General features: G+C 39.3%; 1 pseudogene; it reads right to left on the bottom strand.

The window, feature by feature from the left end:
• Positions 1-9,753: 9,753 nt before the first annotated feature.
• Positions 9,754-15,279, bottom strand: LOC150012935 (mortality factor 4-like protein 1; annotated as a pseudogene).
• Positions 15,280-17,278: the final 1,999 nt, after the last annotated feature.

Raw genomic sequence — 17,278 nt, 5'->3', positions numbered from 1 at the left:
CTTATTTTTTAAAGTATATTTTATTGATTATATTATTACAATAGTTCCAATTTTTCCCCTTTGCTCCCCTCCACCCAGCAACCCCCTCCCAAGTCCATGCCCATGGGTCATACATACAAGCTCTCCCGCTTCACCCTTTCATATATTCTTCTTCCTTTTTTTAAATAAATAAATGATTAATTAATTATTTTAACAATACAAAATAATAATCCATCCCTCTCAAACTTAAGACCCTTTATAATCTTATAAAGGACAATAGGCGACGGTCTCGAGCTCCTTTAGCTTCTTGGAGCTGGACATGGTCGTCATCCCACCTACCCTTGGGTCCAGAAATCCCTAATAAGAGTGGGGGTGTGGAGGGGAGGGTGGCCTTCCCACATGGGGAAGGATCGTGCAGACTCCAGGTCAGTTGGCTGTCCCTGGACAACGGTATGCTTGGTTTAACAGGCTGGCATCCTTGTTGTATTCTGGGGGCAACAGATTTGGCAACAGGGTTAAAAGACATCATTCAATCCATAACCACTAGATGACAAAAGGCAGGGATTAATTTTTCAATGTCCTACATTAGGGAAAAACAGGGCTTCTTTGGAGGAAGGCGTGCCAGGTACATCTCACCTGTCCAAAACCCTTTTGCCCATTATACTTAGTTTGAGCTGAGGAAAACATTTTAGGTTTCCCTGCCTCTCAGACCTCTGGACCCTTTCTGTCCAAGCCATTAGGATAAAAAAGAGAAACCAGTTTTAAAGTGAAGTACACAGACCACCCCATACTTCACCAACCCAGCCACTTAGTTCAGCCAACCGTTGAGTCTCAGGAGGCAGCGCTGCAGAGAGGATTAAGTGAGGCTTATGCGTACAGACAATCACTCAGGCAATGAGATCATAGGCTTATGCCATTTGAAAACAGAAAACACATGTTAATTTCTGTAACATAACCCACAAACAAGTCTCTAAATCTGTACGACTGTCCTATTGGAAAGACATTCAGTTGCAAGGCATTTGACATTCTTCTTGCCTGTAAATTGAACATCTTTGATGATACCACAGACATAGTTTAACTTTCAAATGAAAACATATTTTAAATGAAAAGAAACTTTAAAGACTGTTAGCTGCTCTACTTTATAGTCTACCACTGAGCATTGTGTTTTTCCTTGAATCGTGATTTTTCTTCCTAAGATTACCCTCCTTGTCATTAAAGGGACTGCATTAAGTCCATTTTTAATTTATCCTGTTCATTTGCATAAACACAACAAGAGCAGCAAATGATCGCTTATGATCTTTAGTTCTGCTTTGCTGGAACTTATGCAAGGAACATTTAGGGTGACCTTCAGTCTGCCCTTCATGGCACAGAAGCAGAACCACATACCTGGCATTCAGCCTTGCCTGTAAACACCTGTCTTTTCCAAGTCCTTCTGGTTTTCCATTATGCCTTAAGGTCCCTTCTAGCCATCTTTCAGGAAAACAACCTTCATTCCTTCCCCAGAAAGATTGCCATGGACTGCACAACCAACCACAGTGGCAGGCCTTTTATCTCGTGGGCTTTTATTACCTTTGAAAGTCATTCCAAGTTCCTCAGTGCTTTTGGTAACAACGAGAGCCCAAGCATGTCTCCTTTAGGCATGAAATTCCAGTCAACGTCTTGGTAAAAAAAAAAAAACCTCTATTAACAACTGGTCTTATTAGTTTTATGCAAAGAAACTTATGACATTACTTACTTCTTTAGAATGCCAAACTCTGGAGGGATCAGATAGGAAGAAAAATATAAAATGTGACGGAAAATCCTTGTCCTTCTAATATTCACTGAACTGGCATTTCCATTCTTAATATTTTCATTTTTCCCTCACTAAAAAAATTTTGTTTGTTTTTCCATTACAGTTGTCGCACTTTTTCCCCCTCTTGCTTCCCTGTACCCTGTCTCTCCCATCTCCCACATTCAGTCCCCACTCAGTTTTCCATGTCCGTGGGTCATTTATACATGTTCTTTGACTAGACCCTTCCCCTTCTTACCCCCTTCTCTCCCTCCCACCTCCTCCCTTGTTACTGTTAGTCTACTCCTTGTTTACATACCTCTGGTTCAATTTTTCTCATTTGTTTGTGTTCTTCCTTAGTTTTCTGTAATAGATGACAGCATAAGGTATTTTTCTTTCGTTACCTGGCTTATTTTGCTAAGCATCATTCTCTCTAGTCCCATCCATGTTGTTGCAAATGGTAGAAGTTCCTTCTTTCTTGCTGCTACATAGTACTCCATTGTGTAAAAGAACCACAGTTTTTTGATCCATTCATCTACAGTTGGGCACTTAGGTTGTTTCCAGCACTTGGCTATTGTAAATAGTGCTGCTATGAACATAGGGGTGCATAGGTTCTTTTGAACTGGTGTTTCAGGATTTTTTGGATATAATCCTAGCAATGGAATTGCTGGTTCAAAAGGCAGTTCCATTTTTAGTTTTTTGAGGAAGTTCCAAACTGTTTTCCATAGTGGCTGCACCAGTCTGCATTCCCACCAGCAATGCACCAGGGTTCCCGTTTCTCCGCATCCTCTCCATAGCAGCATATTTAAAATAGCCAAGTGCTTGAAGCAGCCTGAGAGCCCATCAGTAGATGAGTGGATTAAAAAACTGTGGTACATTTACATAATGGAGTACTACTTAGCAGAAAGAAAGAAGGAAGTTCTATGCTTTGTGACAGCATGGATGAAACAGGAGAATACTATGCTAAGGCAATAGAATTTAAAAGGACAGACAACTGGTTAGTAATTTAGGGACTGAGTAAAATCACTGATCCTGGTGATTAGAGGAGGTGAGAGTAGCAGATGTGAAATATTTATTTGATAAGTTTAGCAGAGGAGTTAAATGAATGGGAGAGTTGAATAAAGTATTTTATTCCAGATAATTAAAATTTGACTGTCTTTGAAAGGTAAAAAAAAAAAAGTAAGAAACAAAGGAAGAGTGAAGAAATTTAGGGGAATTTCTTCCTCTGAGAAAGGAGGAAAAGAAGAGTACATAAAGGATAAACTTACAATTAAGAAGAACAATAAACATATTGAAAGATGCTTAATCTAAAAAAAAAAAAAAAGATGGAAACTTGATTTCTGGCATTTTCTGAGTCTTCCCCTCTTCCACTTTTTCTGTACCTTTTCTTTTCTTCATTTTGGTTTTCCTTTTCCTTCTCAGTTTTGATTCCACTGCCATTATTTTCTTTTCTGTATGGAGCCATGTCCTAGAAGGGAGTCATGGTGGCTTAATGTTGAATGTCGACAGGGGTCACCCTGCTACACCGCCCCCTTAAGACCTTTCCATGGGCCCTCTGTACTCACTTATTTTGGATGGGCCAAACCCTTGTTAAGTTTAAATTTTGTTCTGAAATTGACTTGCCATCTTTTACAGTAAACACCTGTTGTATATTTTGTAATTTTTCTCTTTTGTGTTTCAAATATCCCAATTTTCTCTCTGCTATCTCCACACAAACATTGATACCATGCCAGGTTTTACTATTGGTGGCTTGTCATCTGCTTGTAGTCACAGATTCGTGGGGATTCCTTGTCACCAGCATTTGTTGCATATATTGTTTATGTGATTTCTCCTTCCCACCCTCCTTCTTTCTCTCCCGCCCAACCTCCCTCTTTCCCTCCCTTCCATTTTTTTCCCATCTAGCTTCATTGCCTTTTAAGACCACTATATTTTCACCATCTTTCTAGAATTTTTTCAGAGTACTTTGACTTAAAAATGGGTAATCAATTCAAACTAAAATCAAATGCAGAGGAATTCATGAAATGTAGACTGTTTCTTGAAAAGTTTGAAAACCACTTGCCCTAGGTTAGTACAACCCCATTGAAATCTACTGGTTGAGCCTCTTTTCAGGGTTTTTATTCTGGTCCCACATAAGTCCTGGGAAGGAAAGTCACCATGAACTTGGATTTAAGGGCAGTGGATGGAAGTCTGAGATATGGCAGAAAGACAGGGCAAGGTAGATAGTTATTATATATGTAAGAGTGAATTAATATACTATGTTCAAATAAGAAGCCATAGTTGAGATTCCACCTGATCAGAAGAAGAAAGGAAGAACTAGGTGTCCCTTAGGTGTTGTGCTGATATGAAAGGCTATGCCCTAATTGCAGATCAGAGGATGCGGGTGTTTATTCCTGTTAAGAAGGTTGGTTCCATGTACAGGTTAGACAGTGGCAACAGAGAGGTCAGAGGCACAGAAGAAAAACTTAAAGCTTACTGTATTTAGGGCAGGGACAGAAATCTTCACTTAACCTCAAAATATGTGGGAGTGTATTTTTATATTTATCTGGCATTTTTCACAGAGTGTTTTTTGGAAAAAATATTACTTAATAGATTTCTAAAACATTTATTTTTTTTAATATCCTAGAAAAACTCCTTTAAAGAATGTCATTCTAAATCCTTATAGATGTAATTTGCCACCTTCTATCTTAAATTGATCTTTTCACACACTCTGATTTCCTGAAGTGTTTGTGTATATATTTTATTTATTTAAAAACTTTTTTACTGATGATCTGTTTTTATTGATTTGAGAGAGAGAGGAAGGGAGAGGGGGAGGGAGGGAGGGAGACAGAGAGAAAGAGAGAGAAACATCAATGTGAGAGAAACATTGATCAGGTGCCCTTGTACATGTTCCAAATGGGGATCAAACCCTTAACCTAGGTATGTGCCCTGATGAGTAATCAAGCCTACAGTCTTTTCGGTGTACAGTATGACACTCAAACCAGCTGTGCCACCTGGCCAGGGCACGCATGTACTTTATGTGATACAGAAGTCTTGAAATTCATTTACTTCTGAAAATATTATATACCAAGTGCCTGAGATGAAGACATGGAATGTCATGGTCTTTTTCTATAAATCATATACAAACAGAACAGATCATAAATGCTTCAAAAAAGTGTTCAAAGTGGGGAAGGGATATTGGTTCAATTAATTAGTGGTCACATCTCCATGAAGGAAACAAAACAGTTGATAAAAGAGAAGTGAGGAATGCTTTAGATGATGTATAAGATTTTGACCAGCAGGATATGAAAATGGGGGCTGAAGAAAGAATAGAGCAGCCTTTCTAGCAGGCGGGGCAAAGAAGAAAGTGTGGGGCATGCTCAGGCAATACCAAATGGACCAGTTGGCTAGAATATATGACATGTATATAGAATTTGTGAGAACTAGCCTAGAAACCATATTTATATTATCAAGGGATGAATGACAGGTGTTGGAATCTGTACTTAATTTTGTAGATAAAGCAATCCTTCAAAAATTTCCAAGTAATTGATTTATGTGATCAGAGCTAGAGGATGACTGTGTGAAGAGTGGGTCAGGGAGCGGAGAGCCCAGAGGTAAGGAGCTCTCAATCGTGATACCTTTACACTTGATTATGACAAAGCTGGTGGCTTTGTTTAAATCTGAACTGATGCCCTTGACTCAGTGCTGCCTTCTCCCTACGCATATGTACATATGTCACTTTCATGTCAGATGTCGGAGAAGTAGATTGTTTAGTGAGAAATTGTTTCTCCGTATTCCTGGGCCATTTTGTAATAAGCAGAGATGCCAAAAAATTTCCAGGATAAAGAGGTCTTTAATGGTATACAACAAATTAGACTGTGAAACGGTCAGGGAAATACCTTTTTTTTTTTTTTTTTTTTTCATAAAACAATTAAAGACATCTGGGCTTTTCACTGTAAATATTTTACATGCTTAGGATTAGGCTAATGATTTGGGGGACAATTTCAGATAACACAGGACATTTAAAGCTCATTACATACTACATATATTTTAAAAATCAGAGTTGAATACCTATAACTATATTCTCTCAAGAGATGCTGATCTTCTCTGAGAATTTTTATGTCAAGAACATGAGTGTATTTTAAGAAAGAATCTAAGGAAGAGAAAAGAACTCGACTTTTTTCCCTTCTCTCTTAGGGCAATACTATGAATTTCTTAAAAGTAGATACAAGATCATTCTCCTATTACCATGGAAAGTAGGTACTATAGGAATATATTCTCTGTTTGATCAATTTTAAAGTGGGAGAATTACATATTTTAGGCTTATCAGCTATAAAGTTTTTTTATCATTGTAGGTTTATAGTATCATTTAAGTTCCCTCTATAAAAAGAGCAATGTTATATGTGGGGTGGGCATTTTTTTTGAAATGAAATTTAGATTCTTCAACCTATATTACATGGAATTATATTTAAGAATTTAAGAGCTGAAAGAGACGTTAGATATCTTCTAGGCCAGTGTTGCATGGAATACCAGTCCCATAGATAGTCTGTGCATAAGAACTTCTGAGGGAAAGTGCTGCAAACTACACCACTTATCTTGGAGATGCACATGCTTATTAACATATTGAAGAATAGGAATTTTCTAGTGATGAAGACAGTTTGACTTTTATAACCTGAAGTTCCTCAAACTAATTTGATCGTGTGTATGCATATACACACATGCATCCTGTGGAACTTACATTGCCTAACATATGCTTTGGGAAGTAATTGTTCAATCTCTTCATTCTTGGGAAAACTGAGACCTGGGAAGATCACTCACTCTCTGAGATCACACAACTCTTGACAGAGCTGTGGACAATGCTTCCCAATTCCCATATTACCACTTCTTTTTTCAGTGATCTCATTGGATCATATGAGATGTGCCATTAACAGTGTTATAATCTTCTTCTTCTTTTTCCATACTTCATGTAAATTTGCCCTCCACAGACAAATTTTTCACTCAAATAGAAGGCTGAATTCAGGGATGAGCAACTTCATCTTAATGACAAAGGCTTTGACTTGATTCCATAGTGCTTAGTGCTAAGGAGACCCAAGTCTCTATCAAATCCATTTTGGCTCTTACCCTGTTTTGCCCTCTTCCAAATATCACCTCTACCTTGCATGTGACCAGAGTCACAGTATTGGGCTGCCTCTTCACTTGCTGAAATTAATGATTCACACCTTGTAAATACCATTTATGAATCACCAGTATCCTGTGCTTTCATTCTCCTGTGCCTGTTTGTTATTTATCACATAATACTTCAAACTAAAGGAGAATAGGAGCAAAGTAAGGCAAATTAGACTGAAAGGGTGTGTTAGGGTTGACTCAGTAGCTATGCCCCTAAGAACTTTTATTTTTTGGGAAAGAGGGCAAGGTTGTATATTAAAAATGAATGAATAAATGACCTCTAAAAATAATTAATGAGAGGGAGTGAAAAGAATGAAGTAAACTGAGGCAGAGACTATTCTATACTCTACCCCTTATTAAATATATAAATTTGTTCAAGACACTTAATCCCTCTGACCTTGGTTATCCCTCCTGCAAAACAAATTAAGTGCCCTCTGACTTCCCATCTAGCTCTAAATTTCTATGAGTCTATGGTCTGTGAGTGTTAATTAGCCATGACTTGATTGCTATGGATAATCAAGATTTCATTGCCCTTGTTCAAACTGACAGCATCTTAATGGAATGGTCTGGAAAAAGAAGGAAAATGAGAACCTCTGTTCATATTTTCACAGCCTTCCAAGCTATGCATTTTGACATTTTATTTGATATTATAAAATTAAAAGCACCTTATTATTTATGTTAGAGTATTTTAAACCCTTTATTTTAGAAGACATAATCTTAATTTCTGTAGTGTTCTGACCTAGAGATGCAAATATGGTGCTTGAAAGAATATTGTTGTACAGGCAAAAACACATAGAAAGAAAAAAGCAGAAAGTACCGTAAATTGGCCTCCCAGACAGTTCTTTACAGACCTCGCCCATAAGCAAGTGTAATAAAGGACACGGATTGTTTCCATGGCGAAGATGTTGTAGAAAGATACAACCCTATTGGAATGTATACATAGACATAATTCTATTTAAGTTAGTGACATCTTATACTGCATAGTCATTTTTTTAAAACTGCATTGACAAATTAGTCAAGTAATCCTCCCTGGAGATTAGAACGAAAACACAGGCCCTCTGGACAGTGTCACGGTTCTAAAAATTAGGGAAGCTCATCAAACCAATTGCCTATGGGATGGGGTTAATATAGCATTTGGATGCTTGTTTTCATAACAACTCACACACAATTCTGTAACAGGGATCAGGAGGTTCTTGCTTTATTCTCTGTCCAGATATTTATCTTTGAACTCCTAGGGTAACTTTCATCACCTCCTTTTTCCTTTGGGAGCTTGTTGCAGTGTTTGTTCAAAGCTATCCAGTCTATCACTGGGTGGGCCAGTGGTAACAGGGCTGTGCTTGAAGGGAAGTGGAATCACACCACTTGCAGCTAGCATCTCACTTTAGTCCCCTTGCTCCATGTTTAGTTCTCCCAGCTCCTCAATGAAAGCAGTTAACTAGGAGAAGGAGTGAGTCTCACATGAATAGGCATTTGTTTTCACAGAGAATGCTGAACTGGAATTGCTGGCCCCCACTGTTTTGCATCAGCGGATGCTTTAAGAAGGCAGTGAAAACATCTTATAAAATGAAAACCTATTATTTGTAAAGCTGCAAAGAGAGAGCTTTGTTTGCCCACACAGCATTTCTCAATGGAACCCCTGAGGCCATGAGTTTTTCAGGACAAGTTTCAACTCTGCTTAGTGCACATTCATTGTGCAAAGGAGAAAAGGCCCAAAGAAGCAGGACTACTATTGTGCATCTTGTAAAGACTGTATGAGTTTAAGATCTCTGTCTGTCTGTCTTTGAACTAGAGCCAATTTATAATTACCTGTGATCAAAAACAGTGTCGACAAATTAAAATGGAATCCACATAATCTCTGCTTGACTTTGAAAATGCCACCCTCACCTTCACTTGTTCAGTTATTTGCAACAGGGCAGCTTTCAAGTAGCAACAATTGTACATTTGAGTTTTTGGAGGAGGTTCTGGCCAACAGGAAAAATGGTCCAGGTTTAGATAATAAGAATGGCCCTGGATATCCAACCCAAATATAATCAAATAGACTGTATATTGCCAGGACCATTTTTTTTTTAAGGAAGAAATTTCACAAAGATTTGGTAATACATTAAAACATTCTTGATTGACTAACAAGAATGGATTATAGACTACCTAGAGTTGGATTTTTTTTTTTTTTTTAGTGCAACTTCTCCCAGGCATTTGGGAATAGAATTTTATATTTGTTCACTATGTTTGTGCATTTCTTCTTTTTCTTGAAATATAAAAAAAAAATTTATTAAAGATCCGAAAAACAACTCCTAAAAGATTTGCTTTTCCAGACAGGTGTAGCTGCACAATGCATTGTGTCTATCACATTAAAACATGAGTTAGACACAAATACAATCACCATAAACAAGGCACCACTCTTCAACAATCTGCACAAAATGCCTAAGGAACAACATGGATGACCTGAAAAGGATAAGCTATTTAAGCACCAATAAAAAAAAAATTTAAAAAAGGAGCCCATATGGATGAGTGTGATCATTTATATACACTGAATTGAATCTTTGGCACAAGGAATCAGAGCATTTTGTCAAAGGCATAGAACCAGCAGCATTCAAAACCAGCTTTGTCAACTAGGCAATAGAACACTACAGTGTGCCTCTCCATTGTCCATCATTATGCTAGTAGCAACTTTGAAATGAAAAGAAAAAGAAAAAAGGAAATGAGAAAAAGAGCTGTAGCCTTTATTTTCTTTGTTTAAAATCAGACAGTTAACAAACATCAGTTATGTTACACACTAACATTTTCAAAGTATATCATTTGTACAAGAGAAGGACTAAGAACAGAAATGTGTTACAGAGATCCAAATGTAAGTATAAGTAAGCAGCTCACACAGCTCTCCAGTGGTACTCAGAAGGAAATACTTCACAATCGCTGGCACTAAACAAAGTTCAGAATTTTTGGCCACATATTTCAGGAAATCATGAAGGTAATTTACTAATAAAGCAAGGCTCTTCTCATCCAGAGGTGCATAGGCCAACGTCACTCAAATTCATACAAATAATCCCAGTTCGTGTGGCGCTGCATATGAGGGGCACCTGGAACATGGGTGCATCAGGGTGATCTGTGAGAATTTCAGCATACTGCAGTCTCTCAGATTTGTAGCGTAGCTCAGTGCCTAACATTGCATCGAAGCATTCCTTTATCCCCGCCACAGCTTCATTAATAGCATACCCCTGATTGTTCATGTTTCCTAGACATTTCTATAATTTGCATAATCCTCCAGAATGAAATCTACATTCTGCTTGGCAGGAAGATACAAGAGCTATTTCTGCCCTGGTTCAGTTGGTTAGAGCATTGCCTTGTACACCAAAAGGTAGCAGGTTCAATCCCTGGTCAAGGCACATACCTAGGCTGTGGGTTTGGTCCCTGGTCACAGATGTATGAGAGACAACGGATCGATATTTATATTTCTCTCTCACATCATTTCTCTCTCCCTTTCTTTCTCCCTTTCACTCTCTAAAATCAGTAAACATATCCTTGGGTAAGGAAAAAAATAATAAAAAATAGAAGTGTTGTTTCTGCTAGGTAATTAAGTCCCAGTCATCAACAAGCTGTGGTTTTAGTTCTTTAGGAAACTTTACTTTCAACTCTGTTCATAAATGTTTCCTTGTTTTTAACAGTGGGATCTACTCGAGCTTTTTTCTCATGAGGAGGCTGAGGTGGTTCACTGGTACTGCCACCATCTCCATTTCCAGGGGCTTTCTGTTTGTTCTTTTTTGTTTTCACGTCAACATTTTTCTGTAGCAGACAGCCTTCTTTCCCAGGGCAGTCCCTCTCATCTTCCCCCTGCATATTGCTCCTTATTGGCTTTTTTTTTTTTTTTTTTTTTTTGTGTGTGTGTGTCTAGTGCCAGCCTTGACCTCTGTGCTTTTATTTATTTTTTTTTAAATATATTTTATTGATTATGCTGTTACAGTAGTTCCAATTTTTCCCCTTTACTCCCCTCCACCCAGTATCTCCCTCCCCCAGCACCCCCCCCAAGTCCATACCCATGGTTCGTAAAAAATAACTATCCCTCCCTCTCAGATATTAAGACCCTTTGTAATCTTGTAAAGGACAATGGGCGAAGGTCTCAAGCTCCTCTAGCTGCTTCAAGCTGGACATGGTCGTCGTCCTACCTACCCTTGGGTCCAGAAATCCCTAATAAGAGTGGGGGTGTGGAGGGGAGGGTGGCCTTCCCACATGGGGAAGGATCATGCAGACTCCAGGTCAGTTGGCTGTCTCCGGACAACGGCGTGCTTGGTTTAGCAGGCTGGCATCCTTGTTGTGTTCTGGGGGCAACAGATTTGGCAAAAAGGGTTAAAAAGCATCATTCAATCCATAACTACTAGGTGGCAAAAGGCAGGGATTAATTTTTCAATATTCCACATTAGGAGAAAAAAAAAAAAAAAAAAAAAGGGCTTCTTTGGAGGAAGGTGTGCTAGGCACATCTCTCCTGTCCAAAACCCTTTTGCCCATTTTATTTAGTTTGGGCTGAGGGAAATAGTTTATGTTTCCCCCCTCTCAGACCTCTGGGCCCTTTCTGTCCAAGCCATTAGGATAGAAAAGAGAATTCAGTTTTAAAGTGAAGCCCACAGACCACCCCATTCTTCACCAACTCAACCATTTAGTTCAGCCAAACTGTTGAGTCTCCGGAGGCAGCGCTGCAGAGAGGATTAAGTGAGGCTTATGCGTACAGACAATCACTCAGGTAATGCGGTCATAGGCTTATGCCCTTTGAAAACAGAAAACACATGTTAATTTATGTAACATAACCAACAAAAAAGTCTCTAAATCTGTAAGACTGTCTTATTGGGAAGACATACAGTTGCAAGGCACTTGACATTCTACTTGCCTGCAACTTGAATCTCTTTGGTGATATCACAGATATGGTTTAATTTTCAAGTGAAACCATTTTTTAAATGAGAAGAAACTTTTAAGACGGTTAGCTGCCCTACTTTACAGTCTGCCACTGATCATTGTGATTTTCCTTGAATACTGATTTTTCTCCCTAAGATTACTCTCCTTGTCTTTAAAGGGACTACATTAAGTCCATTTTTAATTTATCCTGTTCATTTGCATAAGCATAACAAGAGCAGCAAATGATCACTTATGATCTTTAGTTCTGTTTTGCTGGAACTTACCCAAGGAACATTTAGGGTGGCCCTCAGTCTGCTCTTCAGTGCACAGAAGCTGGGCCACATACCTGGCATTCATCCTTGCCTGTACACACCTGTCCTTTCCAAGTCTTTCTGGTTTTCCATTGTGCCTTAAGGTCCCTTCTAGCCATCTTTCAGGAAAACAACCTTCGTTCCTTCCCTGGAGAGATTGCTGTGGACCGCACAACCAACCATGGCAGCAGGCCTTTTATTTCGCGGGCTTTTATTACCTTTGAAAGTCATTCCCAGTTCCTTAGGGCTTTTTGGTAACAACATGAGCCCAAGCATGTCTCCTTTAGGCTTGACATTCCAGTCAAAGGCTTGTTCAGAAAAAGGAACCTCTATTAACAACTGGTCTTATTAGGTCTATGCAAAGAAACTTAAGTCATTACTTACTTGTTTAGAATGCCAAACTCTGGAGAGATCAAATAGGGAGAAAAATATACAACGTGAAGGAAAATCTTTGTCCTAATATTCACTGAACTGGCATTTCCATTCTTCATATTTTCATTTTCCCCCACTAAAAAAAATTTTTTTGTTTGTTTTTCCATTACAGTTGTCTCTCTTTTTTTTTTTTTTTTTTTCCCCTCTTGCTTCCCTGTATCCTGCCCCTCCCTTCCCCCACATTCAGTCCCCACTCAGTTGCCCATGTCTGTGGGTCATTTATACATGTTCTTTGATTTTACACTTCCCCTTCTTACCCCCTTTTCTCCCTCCCCCCTCCCCCCTTGTTACTGTTAGTCTACTCCTTGTTTACATACCTCTGGTTCAATTTTGCTCATTTGTTTGTGTTGTTCATTAGTTTCCTGTAATAGGTGACAGCATAACGTATTTTTCTTTCGTTGCCTGGCTTATTTCGCTAAGCATAATTCTCTCCAGTTCCATCCATGTTGTTGCAAATGGTAGAAGTTCCTTCTTTCTTTCTGCTACATAGAACTCCATTGTGTAAATGTACCACAGTTTTTACTTTCAGTCTGTGTAGATCTTTTGTTCTAAGGTGGGTCTCTTGTAGACAGCATATATGTGGGTCATTCTTTCTAATCCATTCAGCTACCCTATGTCTTTTAATTGGAGCATTTAATCCATTTACATTTAAGGTTATTACCGATAAGTACTTATTCATTGTCATTTTTCCCCTTTGTACTCGTGTTCTTCTCTGTCTCTCTCTGTTTCTTTATCTTCTTAGAGCAGACCTTTTAGCATCTCTTGCATTGCTGGTTTGGTGGAGATGTATTCTTTTAGCCTTCTTTTGTCTTGGAAGCTCCTTATTTCACCCTCCATTTTGAATGAGAGCTTTGCTGGGTATAGTATTCTAGGTTGTAGGCCTTTGTTTTTCATTGCTTGGAATACTTTTTGCCATTCCCTTCTGGCTTGTAGTGTTTCTGCTGAGAAATCTGATGATAGCCTTATTGGAGTACCCTTGTATGTTATTAGTTGTTTTTCTCTTGCTGCTTTTAGGATCCTCTCTTTGTCTTTGAATGTTGCCATTTTAATTATGATGTGTCTTGAGGTGGGCCTGTTGGGGTTCATCTTCATTGGGACCCTCTGTGCTTCCTGGACTTGCGTGACTCTTTCTCTCGTCATGTTAGGAAAGTTTTCTGTCATTAGTTTTTCAAAGAGGTTTTCTATCCCTTGCTCTTCTTCTTCTCCTTCTGGAATTCCTATGATACGGATATTATTACGTTTCATGTTGTCCTGCAGCTGTCTTAGAACCTCTTCAGTCTTGTTCAGTCTTTTTTCATTTTGTTGCATTGTCTGGGAGTTTTTGTGTAGGTTGTCCTCCAGCTCGCTGATCCGATCTTCTGCTTCCTCTAGCCTGCTTTTAATTCCTTCTACTGTGTTCTTCAATTCAGAGATCGTATTTTTCATTTCCTCCTGGCTCTTATTGATAGCTTCTATGTCCTTTTTCATGCTCACGTAATTTTCTGTGAGTTCCTTGTAGTTTTTCTGGAGTTCTTTGAAGTTTCCGCTGAGCTCATTCAGCTTCTCCATAATCCATGTTTTGAATTCCATATCTGATAGTTCGCTCCCCTCTATTTCATTTAGCACTCTTTCTGGGGATTCTACCTTTCCTTTTGATGGGAGGTTGTTTCTCTGTCTCCCCATTTTTTTGACTCCTATTGTTTGTTGGTGCTTCTTGGAATGATCTGCACTTCCTGGATCTGCCTCTGGTAGCGTCAGATCATGTACCAGTCTGGCCCTAGGCAGCCTGTTGGAGACTTCCAGGGATCTACTGCTGTTGTCTGTCTTCTTTGATTGTTAATCTATTCAATCTGTGATTAGCTGTCAGGCTTAAGAACTGTGGGTGTGGCAGCTTAATTCCTGTAGGCAGGGCTTTTGCTTCCCCTCAGGCTGACGCCACTTGGAGGGGAATGGTCTACCCGCAGTACTGGGGATGAGTCAGCACTGGGACCCAGTCAGCTGCTCCTCCAGTTCTCCCCTCAAAGCCACCGTGCCAAATTCTCCCCAAGTGTCTCCAGTTCTCTCTGCCTTCCCTCTGCTTGAGCCCAGGGTAAGTGGTGGCCAAAATATTTTCGTATGTGATCCACTTAAGAGCTCTTTTTCTCCTGCTGTTTCTCTCCGGCTAGCAAGAAAGCCTGTGGCTTTTCGCTTTTCACAGCTGATACTATTTTACTTTCCACTCTGTCGCTGTAGGCTGGGAAGCCCAGCTGGGGGTTTAGACCCTGCCCTTCTCAGGGGGAATCCCCGGCTGCTGAGCTGTTTCTCAGTCCCTTCAGCAGCCACCCGTGTGAGCCCAGCCAGCCCTTCCGCGTCTCCGCACTCCCTACCGGTCACGTTGTGATGTAGCGGCCTTTTCTGTCTCTCCGTGGTTATAAGACTTCTTTCCAGCTAGTGTTCCGTTGGTTATTCCAGATGATTTCTCCAAAATTAAGTTGTAAATCCAGACTGGTCCTGGGAGGAGGTTAGTGTAGCTTCCACTTACTCCTCCGCCATCTTGGATCCCCTTATTGGCTTTTTGAAGCTCTCACTGTTTCTGCAGATTAGTGTCCACATATTTGAGTATTGTACTCTGCTTTCTGGAACCCATTCATCCTGATTTTTATTTCAGCTACTGTAATGTATAAAATATTTCACTTGTTCATCCTTTATGGCAACCTTTACACACTTTGTTTCCTAAAGAAGAGGCCCATGGAAGCACAGCACTCACCCACTCTCCTGGAATTTATGCTTCGGGTCCTGCTTAGGCACCATTTGCAGGGATTCGCCACTGCCTCGTCCTTCCACCACCACCCCAGCTACCACTCCCCACTTGCCATCCCACCCAGCTCCGTGTCGGATGTGTGAGCAGCCTCTTCTATCCTTTATTATCCTCACATCTAATCTTTCTTGTACGACTGCAGTGCCATACCCATCCTGAGGGATTAGGTATTTGTAAGTTACTCTTGTGATTTGGAGATAGAATTGATACACACACATAGGGCTCTGATGCTTCTTTATTCCCCTTCATGATCTGTGAGTTGGTTGGCTCCCAGCCCAGCAATTTTACATTGATTGGCTCCACATACATGTATTTTGAAATTCCCAGGATCTAAATGCAGATTCGAATTAAATTAGTACAAGAATTTACCTCTAGCTCTCGCAGTGGAAGCATTTCCTTGCATGCATGAAGCTGAAACAAAACTTACTGGAGAAAATTCAGTGGGAGACACTATTAAATGAGATCAATCTTTTGTCGTGACACTGAACGTGACAGGAACTTTGGACAAAAAGGCACTGAAGTTCTAGATGGATATGAAAATAACATGATTTTTATAGCCAAACTCTGGAACTTGAGAAGAATATAGAATAAAAGATAATGAATAGAAGAGAATTTGAGACTCAAAAATAATTTAAGCAAGAAGACAAAATGAAGAACAAATACCCATTTCCCTGAGCTTCAGATCAGATTCATAAGGTGCAGACTGTGTTCATGTGCTTCCTCCCCTCACCACAACCTCACCCCCCACCAAAAGATTGAATTATCATTGTAAACATGAAGTCAGGAGCATGCCTTAAGACAATAATGGTAAAGCAGTTATATAACCTGGTATGGATAAGAAAGTTTGCCACTAGGTATTAAATGCTGAGCAAGGAGTGAGGGTGAACTAGCCTAGCTCTTCATACCCACACTGCCATGCTTCTGGTGCAGTTTCCTGCCACTAAAACACTGCTGATTTCTGGTGAGTAACAGAATAAATTGATGTCTGAAAGAAACCTATCTCTAAAATACATAGGGAGTGACTTTATACTTAGTGATTTTAGAAGGTTGGTTTTTATTAGACTAGAGCAAAGGATTTCCAAAGCTAAAGCCTCTTTTGAAAAAAGTTGGGGTGTTTACATTCCTCCGAGGCCTCAAAATCTTAACTGTGAGAGAAGTGTGCAAAAAGTATTCATGTGTACCCTTAAAGGGAAGAGATTTGAGAACAGTGATCTTACAGATTTTTGGAGGCTAGATCATGGAGCATGTGAAAATAAAAAATTTTGGTTTGTGTTTAGTATATAGAAGGTCGCAGAGCCCCTGGAATTCTATTTTAGTTTCTTGCATTTCTTTAAAAAAATTTTTTTAATGAATCCTCAATATCAAAGATATTTAGAGCTATTTTTAATTTTATTCTTAAAATTCACATGAACATTGACAAGTAAAACTCAGTCAGTGGGGACGAACTGTTTAATATTTCCTGTCATAGACTTTGGATGAGAAGGTTATCTAGATTTTTTTCTATCATGTAATGATTTACCTCTCAAAGTGAAACAATTTCAACATTAAAATAAAAATTATAAGAAAGCAGTTGCAAGCCTGCCTGCTGTGGCTCAGTGGATTGAGCGTCAGCCTGCGAACTAAGTGTCGCTGGTTCAATTCCCATTCAGGGCACATGAGTAGGTTGCACGCCAGGTCCCCAGTAGGGGGCGCATGAGAGGCAACTGCACGTTGACATTTCTCTCCCTCTCTTTTCTCCTTTCCCCTCTCTCTAAAAACAGATAAATAAAATAAATAAATAAAATAAAATAACGTAACCTTGTTAAATAATTAATTGATTCATTTTTTTAAAAAAAAGAATGCCTTTATGGACTATGTTGTAGGCATTAAAAAAAAAAAAAAAAGAAAGAAAAAAAGCAGTTGCAGTTTAAATTCACCAGCAGTTACCCATGAAAGCATTGGTGTGTGCCAGTGGATAAGGGGATATGTTTTATTGTTTTCCCTGACAGTAGT

Source organism: Furipterus horrens, unplaced genomic scaffold (genome assembly GCF_987537825.1).
Source record: "Furipterus horrens unplaced genomic scaffold, mFurHor1.1.pri manual_scaffold_4, whole genome shotgun sequence".
NCBI classification, from domain to species: domain Eukaryota; kingdom Metazoa; phylum Chordata; class Mammalia; order Chiroptera; family Furipteridae; genus Furipterus; species Furipterus horrens.
The sequence above is the reverse complement of the archived record's forward strand: the minus strand, read 5'-3'. Positions and strand labels throughout refer to the sequence as shown.